This window comes from Cupressus sempervirens, chromosome 2 (genome assembly GCF_028749045.1).
Source record: "Cupressus sempervirens isolate cs-2001-9-10 chromosome 2, ASM2874904v1, whole genome shotgun sequence".
In the NCBI taxonomy this organism is placed as follows: domain Eukaryota; kingdom Viridiplantae; phylum Streptophyta; class Pinopsida; order Cupressales; family Cupressaceae; genus Cupressus; species Cupressus sempervirens.
In genome coordinates this window covers 568,601,048-568,613,791 of record NC_143119.1, presented here as the reverse complement: position 1 = coordinate 568,613,791, position 12,744 = coordinate 568,601,048, and the positions used below count along the sequence as shown (strand labels likewise).

At 47.0% G+C, this 12,744-nt stretch overlaps 2 non-coding genes across 2 annotated transcripts; both read right to left on the bottom strand.

Annotated features, from left to right (window-relative positions):
* Positions 1–1,215: 1,215 nt before the first annotated feature.
* LOC149574655 (25S ribosomal RNA) lies at positions 1,216–4,617 on the bottom strand. Its single transcript, XR_016361028.1, has one exon. It is a non-coding gene; the product is annotated as a 25S ribosomal RNA (ribosomal RNA).
* A 226-nt stretch (positions 4,618–4,843) lies between these two features.
* On the bottom strand, positions 4,844–4,997 carry LOC149574654 (5.8S ribosomal RNA). The gene has a single exon (XR_016361333.1). It is a non-coding gene; the product is annotated as a 5.8S ribosomal RNA (ribosomal RNA).
* Between the last annotated feature and the right edge of the window lie 7,747 nt (positions 4,998–12,744).

The following is a 12,744-nucleotide window of genomic DNA, read 5'->3' as shown; positions in this document are numbered from 1 at the left end:
TTACAAAACTTGGGGACCCGCTTGAAATTTGCAGTCGGAAGATTTTTTGCCCTCACAAAAATTTACAAACCCCACCCGCTCAAAATTTGGACCTGGAAGATTTTTCCGCCCTCGCGGAATTTACAAACCCCAGCCACTGGGAATTTGGCACTTGGAAATTACGAAACCCCACCCGCCTAGAATTTGGACTTAGAAGATTTTTTTGCCCTCACAGAAATTGCAAACTCGACCTACCAAAAATTGCACTAATTACGAAGCTGACCCACATGGAAATTGCACTTGGAAGACTTTTTCACCCTCGAGGAAACTTCGACACTCGAGAGATTTTTTCGCACTCGCGAAAATCACAAAACCCCACCCACCAGGAATTCGGAACTTGGGAGACTTTTTTGCCCTTCAGAAAATCGCAAACCCCACCAACTCAGAATTTTGGACTTGGGAAATTTTTTTCCCCCTTGTGGAAATTTTACAAAACCCCACTCTCCTGAAATTTGGCACTTGAGAGATTTTTCGCCCTGGCAAAAATTTCTACAAAACCCCTCCCTCCCGCCCAAAATTTGGCACTCGGGAGATTTTTTCGCCCTGGCAGAAATTGCAAACCCCACCCACTTGGAATTTGGCACCTGGGAGATTTTTACGCCCTTGCAAAAATTGCAAACCCCACTTGCACAGAATTTGGCACTTGGGAGATTTTTACGCCCTCGCAAAAATTGCAAACCCCACCTGCCCGAAATTTGGCAATTGGGAGATTTTTTCACCCTCGCGAAAATTTTTACAAAACCCCACCCGCCCAAAATGTGTCACTTGGGAGGTTTTTCCGCCCTGGCAGAAATTGCAAACCCCACCCGCCAAGAATTTGGCACTTGGGAGATTTCTTCACCCTCGCAAAAATTTTTACAAAACCCCACCCGCCGGGAATTTGGCACTTGGGAGATTTCTTTTCCCTCACAGAAATTTTCACAAAACCCCACCCACTTGAAATTTAGCACCTGGGAGATTTTTTCTGCCCTCGCAAAAATTGCAAACCCCACCCGCCCAAAATTTGGTACTTGGAAGATTTTCCCACACTCGCACAAATTGCAAACCCCACCCGCTGAGAATTTGGCACCTGAGTGATTGTCACGACCTCGCAAATTGCAAACCCCACCCGCCAAGAATTTGGAACTTGAGTGATTGTTACGACCTCACAAAGAAACCTTGCAAACCCCACCCACCCAGAATTTGGCGACAGAGGGTTGAATCTCAGTGGATCGTGGTAGCAAGGCCACTCTGCCACTTACAATACCCCATCCCTTATTTAAGTCGTCTGCAAAAGATTCTTCTCACCGACCACTTGAAATTAATATCCAAGGTTGCTCCAATAGGCTAATGTGCCGATCGGAGATGGCCAATGACACGGGCCCTTGGGAGTGCAAGAGCACCCCTACTGTGGGTCGCAATGCAGTCAGAGAGAGATATGCGCTGCATCTAGCATAGATTTTGACTTAGAGGCGTTCAGTCATAATCTGACACAGGGCAGCTTCGCGCCACTGGCTTTTCAATAAAGCGTGATGACCAAATGTGTGAATCAACGGTTCCTCTCATACTATGTTAAATTACTATCATGGCACGGATGATCAGTAGGGTAAAACTAACCTGTCTCACGACAGTCTAAACCTAGCTCACGTTCCCTATTGGTTGGTGAACAATCCAACACTTGGTGAATTCTGCTTCACAATGATAGGAAGAGCCGACATCGAAGGATCAAAATGCAACGTCGCTATGAATGCTTGGCTGCCACAAGCCAATTATCCCTGTGGTAACTTTTCTGACACCTCTAGCTTCAAATTTTGAAAGTCTAAAGGATCGATAGGCCTTGCTTTCACGGTTTGTATTCATACTAAAAATCAAAATCAAATGAGCTTTTACCCTTTTGTTCCACACGAGATTTTTGTTCTCGTTGAGCTCATCTTAGGACACTTACGTTATCTTTTAACAGATGTGCCACCCCAGCCAAACTCCCCACTTGACAATGTCTTCCGCCTGAATCGATGCGCCTAGACGCACCTTAAGGCCAAAAAAAGGGGCATTGCCCCATCTCTGCCTCACGGAATAAGTAAAATAACATTAAAAGTAGTGGTATTTCACTTGCGCCCAAAAGCTCCCACTTATTCTACACCTCTCAAGTCATTTCACAAAGTCAGACTAGAGTCAAGCTCAACAGGGTCTTCTTTCCCCACTGATTCCGCCAAGCCCGTTCCCTTGGCTATGGTTTCACTAGATAGTAGATAGAGACAGTGGGAATCTCATTAATCCATTCATTTCCATCACTAATTAGATGACAAGGCATTTGGCTACCTTAAGAGAGTCATAGTTACTCCCACCGTTTACCCGCGCTTGGTTGAATTTCTTCACTTTGACATTCAGAGCACTTGGCAAAAATCACATTGCATCAGCATCTGCAAGGACCATCACAATGCTTTGTTTTAATTAAACAGTCAGATTCCCCTTGTCCGTACCAGTTCTGCGTCGACTATTCGCCGCCTAGGGAAATCCCTCCGAAGGGGGCACCCTGCGTTCATCGCTCGATCGGCACGCGACGGCCCACCCTCCTCGTGGGAGTAGCTCGGGCAGGCTGCCAACACCCCACGAATTTGGGTCATAGACCCCTAGGCTTATCCCTTAGAGCCAATCCTTTTACCGAAGTTACAGATCCATTTTGCCGACTTCCCTTACCTACATTGTTCTATTGACTAGAGGTTGTTCACCTTGGAGACCTGATGTGGTTATGAGTACGACTGGGCATGAACGGTACTCGGTCCTCTAGATTTTCAAGGGCCACCGAAGGCACACTGGACACCGTGGGACGTGTGGTGCTCTTCCAGCCACTGGACCCTATCTCCAGTTGAATCGATTTTAGCGTGGGTAGGCTATTAGAAAGAAAAGATAACTCTTCTCGGGGCCCCCGCCGACATCTCTAGATTTCTTAACATTGTCGTCCGCCGCCACATCTCAGTTCAAGAATATTAACCCGATTCCCTTTCGATGATCATGCAAGGTGCACCCTTGAAACAAGGTTTCCCCATCTCTTAGGATCGACTAACCCATGTCCAAGTGCTGTTCACATGGAACCTTTCCCCACTTCAGTCTTCAAAGTTCTCATTTGAATATTTGCTACTACCACCAAGATCTGCACCGGGGGCCGGTCCACCCAGGCTCATGCCCAAGGTTTTGCAACAACCCCTGCATCCTCCTACTCATTGAAGCCTGGCACTTGCCTCGATGGCCGAGTATAGGTTACGCACTTTAGCGCCATCCATTTTCGGGGCTAGTTGATTCGGCAGGTGAGTTGTTACACACTCCTTAGCGGATTTTGACTTCCATGACCACCATACTACTGTCTTAATCAACCAACACCCTTTGTGGGATCTGGGTTAGCACGCAATTTGGCATCGTAACTCAGCTTTTGGTTCATCCTGCATCACCAGTTCTACTTACCAAAAATGGCCCACTTGGAGCTCGTGATTCTGTGGCGTGGCTCAACAGAGCAGCCGCGCCGACTTACCTATTTAAAATTTGAGAATAGGTCGAGGGCGTTACGCCCCCAATGCCTCTAATCATTTGCTTTACCCGACAAAACTTGCACATGAGCTCCAGCTATCTTGAGGGAAACTTTAGAGGAAACCAGCTACTAGATGGTTTGATTAGTCTTTCGCCCCTATACCCAAGTCAGACGAATGATTTGCACATTAGTATCACTGTGGGCATCCACCAGAGTTTCCTCTGGCTTCACCCTTCTCAGGCATAGTTCACCATCTTTCAGGTCCCAACAGGTACGCTCACACTCAAACCCTTCACAGAAGATCAGGGTTGATCGGCAGTGCACCCCCCGAGAGGGGATCTCGCCAGTCAGCTTCCTTGTGCCTCGCGGGTTTTCCCAACCTGCCAACTCGCACACATGTTAGAATCCTTGGTCCGTGTTTCAAGATGGGTCAGATGGAAAGCCCGCTAGCCAGCACCACGAGTGCACAGGTGCCCGAGAGCTCGCTATAAAGGTGCATGCTTTGCTCCTCGACTGCTGGGATGGAAGTATTCATGTGACTAGAAGGTCGCGCTTGTGCTTCCGCAACAGCCTGCACTGGCACGTCCCTTGAATCGAGTGGCAGATCGGCTCACACCATTCCGCATCTGACCGGGGCACATCGCCAGCCTCCATCCGCTTCCCTCTCAAAAATTTCAAGCACTCTTTAACTCTCTTTTCAAAGTCCTTTTCATCTTTCCCTCGCGGTACTAGTTCGCTATTGGTCTCTTGCCCGTATTTAGCCTTGGACAGAATTTACCACCTGATTAGGGCTGCATTCCCAAACAACCCGACTCGTCGACAGCGCCTCGTGGTGCGATAGGGTCCAGGCCCGACGGGGCTCTCACCCTCTTCGATGCCCCCTTTAAGGGGACTTGGGCCTAGTCCATCGCTGAGGATGCTTCTACAGACTACAATTTGATAGACACGGCCGTCAATTTTCATGCTGGGCTCTTCCCGATTCGCACACCTTTACTAGGGGAATCCTGGTAAGTTTCTTTTCCTCTTCTTATTGATATGCTTAAACTCAGTGGGTATTCACGCCTAACTTGGGGATGCGGTAGAGATGCAGCAATACCCGCACTGCGGCGGGCCGTTGAGCCCAGAATAAATTTCCTCGCAAGGAATCATTCGATCAGCCCAAACCAACGCCAACCTTTGTGAGCCACCGCTTGTCGCAACGGATCGATGGACCTCATGTGCTCATTTTAGCCAACCATGTGCTACTTGTGCACATGGAAAGCCATCTCTGCTCCTTGTTGGGGAGGGCAAAACTTTGTAGTGTGATGCCCAAGCAGACGTGCCCTTGGCCGAGGCCTCGAGCACAACTTGCGTTCAAAGACTTGATGATTCACAGGATTTGGCAATTCACACTAAGTATCGCATTACACTACATTCTTCATCATCGCGAAAGTCGAGATATCCATTTTCGAGAGTCATGATTTGTTATATTTTTATCTTTCAGTGACCCAAGCGCACAAGGCAATGGCTCACGCTTCATTCTTTGGATTTCTAAGGTGCGTGATGCACCCGTGTGTTGGGTGTTGACACATCTCGAACCCCGAGAACCCACATCTTGGCAAAAAGCATTCGTGTGATTTCTTCCCCTAGATAGACACGTTGGGCTTGCACTTGTCAAAGCATATCAAAGAAGAGCGCTCTGGTTCATAGGAGCCTGAGAAGAACATCTCGTACGAAACCCGTTCTCCCAAAATACTCAAATCACAAATTCTCGTAGCAGAGCTGTAATGAAAAGATGTACACCGCGCATGTGATCGAGTAAGGACACTCAGAGACATCCATTTCCTAGGCATATGCCCCCTACATGCTTTTTGGTGCACCCCGTACAAATGGCAATACTTCGACAAGCCCTCCCAGAATCTCACATCTAAAAAGAGATGAAACGCCTTGGGCTCTTTGTCCACACAATGTCCACACAATGTGAACACGAGGGCTCCTATTTTAGATCAGGTTTTAAAATCACCATGTAGATGAGGTGAGGGTTGGCAACTACTGAAAAACCTTTTTCTGAAATTGCGCCAGCTGAGTGACAAGAAAACATGATCCAAAGGAGAGTCCAGGAATAGCACCTCGAGGGTGGGCTTCATGCCCCTCTAATTGATTCAACTTTAGCGTCCACCATTTCAAAATTTGACATATCCATCTACCTTGAAACTAGCGTTGAATCAATGAGAGGGGCATAGGAGAGGCTTGCGACAATGACCTCTCCCATTGTAGCCATGATAGGCACACAAAAAATTTTTCTAGAGCGCCCACCACCCACCTCATGGCTAGACAAGGGCTTGCCGTTAGATCAACTTCAGAATCGCTGAACAGATGCGCTATAGAATGGCAACCGCTACCAAGTCTCTTCCGTAATTGTGTTGGTCGAGTGATCAAAGAAGGTGATCTAAGTGAGAGTCCAAGGGTAGGCATTCGTTTGGAGATTCGCGCCGATACCAAAAAATTAAGCAATACCCGAGCAAAACCGGACAGAGGTGCTAGACGAGGGCTCCTGTCTTAGATCAAGTTTTAAAATTCACCAAGTAGACACGGTGAGTGCTAGCAACTGCTACCAAACCTTTTTCCGAAATTGTGCCAGCTGAGTGTCAAGAAAACATGATCTAAAGGAGATTCGAGGAATAGCACCTCGAGGGTGGGCTTCATGCCCCTCTAATTGATTCAACATCGGCATCCATCGTTTCAAAATTTGACATATCCATCCACCTTGACACCGGCATTGAATCAATCAGAGGGGCATGGGAGAGGCTCATGGAAACCACCTCTCCCATTGTAGACATGATAGGCAGACAAAAAATTTCTAGAGCACCAAGCACCCACCTCATGGCTAGACAAGGGCTCGCCGTTAGATCAACTTTGAAATCACTGAACAGACGCATTGTAGAATGGCAACCACTGCCAAGTCTCTTCCGTAATTGCATCGGTCAAGAGATCAAGGAAGGTGATCTAAGAGAGTCCAAGGGTAGGCATTCGTTGGGGGATTTGTGCCGATAGAAAAAATTTATGCAATACCCGAGAAACACCGGACAGAGGTGCTAGACGAGCGCTCCTGTTTTAGATCAAGTTTTAAAATCACCAAGTAGACGAGGTGAGGGCTGGTAACCACTGCCAAACCTTTTTTCGAAATTGTGCCAGCTGAGTGACAAGAAAAAATGATCTAAAGGAGAGTCTAGGAATAGCACCTTGAGGGTGGGCTTCATGCCCCTCCAATTGATTCAACGTCGGCGTCCACCATTTCAAAATTTGACATATCCATCCACCTTGACACCGGCATTGAATCACTGAGGGGGCATGAGAGAGGCTCGTGGCAATGACCTCTCCCATTGTAGCCGCGATTGGCACACAATTTTTTTTTCTAAAGTTCCCACCATCCACCTCATGGCTAGACAAGGGCTCGCCATTAGATCAACTTTGGAATCACTGAACAGATGCGCTATAGAATGGCAACCGCTGCTAAGTCTCTTCCATAATTGCGTCGGTCGAGTGACTGAAGAAGGTGATCTAAGAGAGAGTTCAAGGGTAGGCATTCGTTGGGAGATTTGCGCCGATAGAAAAAAATTAAGCAATACCCGAGCAACACCGAATGGAGGTGCTAGACGAGGGCTCCCATCTTAGATCAAGTTTTAAAATTCACCAAGTAGACACGGTGAGGGCTGGCAACCACTGCCAAACCTTTTTTTGAAATTGCGCCAGCTGAGTGTCAAGAAAACATGATCTAAAGGAGAGTCAAGGAATAGCACCTCGAGGGTGGGCTTCATGCCCCTTTAATTGATTCAAGGTCGGCATCCACCATTTCAAAATCTGACATATCCATCTGCCTTGACACCAGCATTGAATCAATCAGAGGGGAATGAGAGAGGCTCACATCAACCACCTCTCCTATATAAGCTATTAGTGTGAGGCTCGCTTTGCATTAGAAATCAGCAAACACACTGACAACTGCCTTAAAAATCCAAATCACTGGAAATTTTGACCAAACAGCCATCCATGACCCAATTTTCTATGAGGTCGGCAGGAAGCAAAAGATTGGCATTGGTTAGGAGATGTGAGTTCATGGAGCCAAGGGGCTGAAATGGTCATCGAGCTCATCTGATCAACAAGATGAATTTCACCTTGAAGGGGCCCAATCCAAAAGTGTTGGAGGTCATCTCCTAGAACAGTCAAGAACAAGGCCAATCTTACATGCAAACTCTGCTACTGCGCAAACATAGGTTGCAATTAAAGAAAAATTGCAAGGCCGTGACAATGGCCCGAGGCCAATGCTCCGACTAAGTCAATTTTCTCTTGCAATCACCATGCCACTGTTCATAGAGAGATCTCCCCATTCACTTGTAATGCGACGCACAATCCAAGTGCTAGACACGAGCTCGCCCTTGAAAGACAACTTTCTGAGACATCCCCCGATGACACATTGGAACGACAACCGCTTGCGAACCATTCCCAATGTTGTGCCGATCGAGTTGGCATAGAGGCGACATTAGGGAGTTCCCACGTAGCAATCTGGATGTGCACTCATACAAACATCCAAAATGCTAAACACAAGCTCCTACCCTTAGCATCGCTCTCCAGATCACTACAATGACACATTGGAATGACAACTGCTGTCGAACAACTCCAAAATTTGTGCCGATGGAGTGAGAAAGAAGAGCAACTTTTGGGAGCCGCACATAGAAAACAAGCTGCTACTTCATTCCGCTCTTATATATAGATCCAATGTCATTGATTTCATTTGGAATCCGAGGCTGCATTCATCCTTTCTCACACAAGCAATGGCTCTTCTCATCGAATGGCCATGGGGAGCTTCCGATTACAAAGGCTCTCTTGTCACTCATGATGCACAACCCAACTGCTAGACAACGACTTGCCCTTCAGATCGCTGCCCAGGTAACCACCACAATGGCACCATTGGAATGACAACCGCTTCTGAACCATTCCAAAAAAAAATTTCCAAAGAAGTTTTGGCAAAGAAAATGACTCTGGGGAGAGAGCCCTCGCATAGCCAAATCGGGATGGCTTCACAACCCTCCCAATAGAAACAATGCTCGTGCCAATATTCCAAATCTGAATAACGTGTGTTTCTCAAACACTAGCACTGATTCTATTGGGGAGGGTCACATAGAGCTTTTGTTATCAAAGCTCCCATTGTAGCTGCGATAGGCACACAAAAAATTGCTAGAGCACCAGGAACCCACCTCATGGCTAGACAAGGGCTCGCCATTAGATCAACTTTGAAATCACTGAATAGACGCGCTGTAGAATGGCAATCACTGCCAAGACTCTTCCGTAATAGTGTCAGTTGAGTGACCAAAGAAGGTAATCTAAGAGACATTCCAAGGGTAGGCATTTGTTGGGGGATTCGTGCCAATAGCAAAAATTTATGTAATACCCGAGCAACACCGGATAGAGGTGCTAGACGAGGGCTCCTGTTTTAGATCAACTTTTAAAATCACCAAGTAGACGTGGTGAGGGCTAGCAACTGCTGCCAAACCTTTTTTTGATTTTGTACCAGTTGAGTGACAAGAAAACATGATCTAAAGGAGAGTCGAGGAATAGCACCTCGAGGGTGGGCTTCATGCACCTCTAATTGATTCAACATCGACGTCCACCATTTCAAAATTTGACATATCCATCTGCCTTGACATCAGTGTTGAATCAATCAGAGGGGCATGGGAGAGGCTCATGGCAACCACCTCTCCTATATAAGATATTAGTGCGAGGCTTGCTCTGCATTAGAAATTAGCGAACACACCGACAACTACCTTAAAAATCCAAATCATTGAAAAATGTGACAAAATAGCTATCCACGACCCCATTTTTTATAAGGTCGGCAGAGGAGCAAAAGATTGTCATCAGTTAGGAGATGGGAATTCATGGAGCCAAGGTAGTGAAATGGTCACCTTTTAGAGATCAGGCAGAACAACTCAGCTCAGGTGGAATAGCTCGTTTAGGATGACTCAACAATATCGTTTGCCTCGGTGCCTTTTTTGAGGTTTACCTGAGAGGAGCAGACACAATGTTGGCCTTGATCGTCTAGGAGTCCGAGTAGGATGGCATGGTAACAACGGCTCAGCATTTGGAGTGTCTATGATAGCTAGATGGGATTTGAATTCATGGAGCCAAGGGAGTGAAATGGTCATCGAGCTCATCCGATCAACTGGATGAATTTCACCTTAAAGGGGCCCAATCAAAAAGTTTCGGAGGTCATCTCCTAGAACTATCAAGAGCAAAGGCCAATCTTACATGAAAACTCTACTACTGCACAAACATAGGTTGCAATTATAGAGAAATTGCAAGGTCGTCACAATGGCCCGAGGCTAATGCTTTGACTACTAAGTCAAATTTCTCTTGCAATCACCATGCCACCATTCATAGAGAGATCTCCCCATTCGCTTGTGATGAAGCGCAATCCAAGTGCTAGATGCGAGCCCACCCTTGAAAGGCCACTTTCCAAGATATCCCGGTGACACATTAGAACGACAACTGCTATTGAACCATTCCCAATTTTGCGTCGATCTAGTTGGCACAGAGGCGATCTTAGGGAGCTCTCACGTAGCAATCGAGAACTGCTTTCATACCCATCTCTCACAAAAACCAATGTTAGCTTAACAAATTTAGAATCCAAGGCTTGTATCCATTGACATTGTCAGCACTGGGTCTATATTCAAAGGCCATGGAGAGGTTTCGATAAGAGAAGCTCCCCTGCTTGCTTGCACAATCATCCCAAATGCTAGACGCAAGCTCTCGCCCTTAGCATGGCTCGCCCAGATCGGGTTGGCCAGAATGGCTTAACCAAATTGGGTCGGCTAGCATGGCTCGGCCAAAATTTTTCGCTGAGAGCTTTCAGTATTAAAGGAGAGCCAAGGAAAAGCACTAAGATCGCTTCATGCCCCTTTCATTGATTCAACATCAGCATACATTGTTTGAAAACCCAACAATCTGATCCGCCTAGACACCAATTTTGAATCAATGAAAGGGGCACAGGAGAGGCTCGCGACAACCACCTCTCCTATATAAGCTATTAGTGTGAGGCTTCTTCTGCATTATAAATCTGCGATAGCATGGACAAATCCCTTAAAAATCCAATTCAATGAAAAATGTGACCAAACAGCCATCCACGACACCATTTTTGGAGCACAGCCAGATCGGGTCAGCTAGCATGGCTCGCCCAGAACGACTTGGCTAGCATGGCTTGCCCAGATCGGGTCGGCCAGAATGGCTTGCCCAAAATGGCTCGGCCAACATGGCTCACCCAGATTGGGTCAGCCAAAATAGCTCACCCAGATCGGCTCAGCCAGAACAGCTCGGCCAGCATGGCTCGCCCAGATTGGCTCGGCCAGAATGGATCACCTAGATCGGCCCGGCCAGCATGGCTCACCCAAGCCAGCTCGGCCAGAATGGCTTGGCTAGCATGGCTCACCCAGATTGGCTTGGCCAAAATAGCTCAGCCAGCATGGCTTGCCCAGATCGGCTCGGCCAGCATGGCTCGGCCAGAATGGCTTGGCCAGCATGGCTTGCCCAGATCAGGTCGACCAGAATGGCTCACCTAGATCAGCATGGCCAGATCAACTCGGCCAGCATGGCTCGCCCAGATCGGCTCGGCCAGTATGGCTCACCCAGATCGAGTCCCTAGGCTAGCTTGCCCACCATTTTTCAAGCACACTACCTCCCCTATATAAGCTATTAGTGCAAGGCTTACTCTACATCATAAATGTACATTCAGTGGACAAGTACCTTAAAACCCAATTCAATGAAAAATGTGACCGAATAGCCATCCACGACCCTATTTTTGATGAGGTTGTCAATGGAGACAAAGATTGGCATTGGTTAGGCGATTTTATTGCATCAGTTAGGGGGGTAAATTGATCAATTTTTGGAGACCGACCAGAATGGCTCGATGACCATTTTATATCAGAAGCTACCCAATTTGAGAATTATGACTCAAGTAGAATGGCTTGGGTACCCATTTTATATCGCAAGTTACCCAAATTTTAAAATTATGGCTCAGCTTGAATTTTGTATCGTAGGCAACCCAATTCAAAAATTATGGCTCGGCTAGAACGGCTCAACTTCCATTTTATATCTAAGGCTACTCGATTTGAAAATTATGACTCGACTTTATTTCGACCACACTGCCTCTCCTATAGAAGATATTAGTGCAAGGTTTGCTCTGCATTTGAGAATATGCATTCACAAAGACAAGTGCCTTAAAAAAATCAATTCATTGAAAAATGTAACCGAATAGCCATCCATGACCCCATTTTTCTTGAATTTGGCAACGGAGCCAAAAATTGACATCGGTTAGGTGGCATGATTTCATGAGCCACGGGAGTATATTGACGGTGACAAAATATGGTAAGTCAAATGGGTGAGACAACTTGACTCGGTGAGCCGACCTAGTGAGTGAACTTGGTGAGTGAACTTAAAGACTCAACTTGGTGGGCGCACTTGAACTTTTGACTCATGAACCACCTTGGCGAGCTAACTTGGGGAATCGAGCTAGAAATCTGACATGGTGAGAAAACTTTAAAACGTGACCGGGTAGAGCAACTTGGTAATGCAACATGGTAAGTCAATGTGGTAACTTGACTTGGTGAGCATCTACTTAAAGAGTCAATTTGATGAGGCGACTTTCTGGGGTGACTTGGCGAGCCCACATGGTGAGATGCCTTGGCGAGTAAAGCTGGCTAGCCCAATGGTGAGATGACTTGGCCAGCGGACTTGGCTAGCCTAAACAAACTTAAAGAGTCGACTTGGCGAGACTACTTGGTGGGCCGACCTGGCGGGGTGACTTGATGAATGAACTTAAAGAGTCAACTTGGTGGGCTGACCTGGCAGGGTGACTTGATGAATGAACTTAGAGAGTCGACTTGGCGAGAGTACTTGGTGACTTGGTGGGCCGACCTCGCCGGGTGACTTGATGAACGAACTTAAAGAGTCCACTTGGTGGGCCGACCTGGCGGGGTGACTTGACGAATGAACCTAAAGAGTCAACTTGGTGAGAGTACTTGGTGGGCAGACATAGCGGGGTGATTTAATGAATGAACTTAAAGAGTTGACTTGGTGAGAATACTTGGTGGGGTGACTTGATGAACGAACCTAAAGAGTTGACTTGGTGGGTCGACCTGGCAGGGTGACTTGATGAACAAACTTAAAGTGTCAACTTG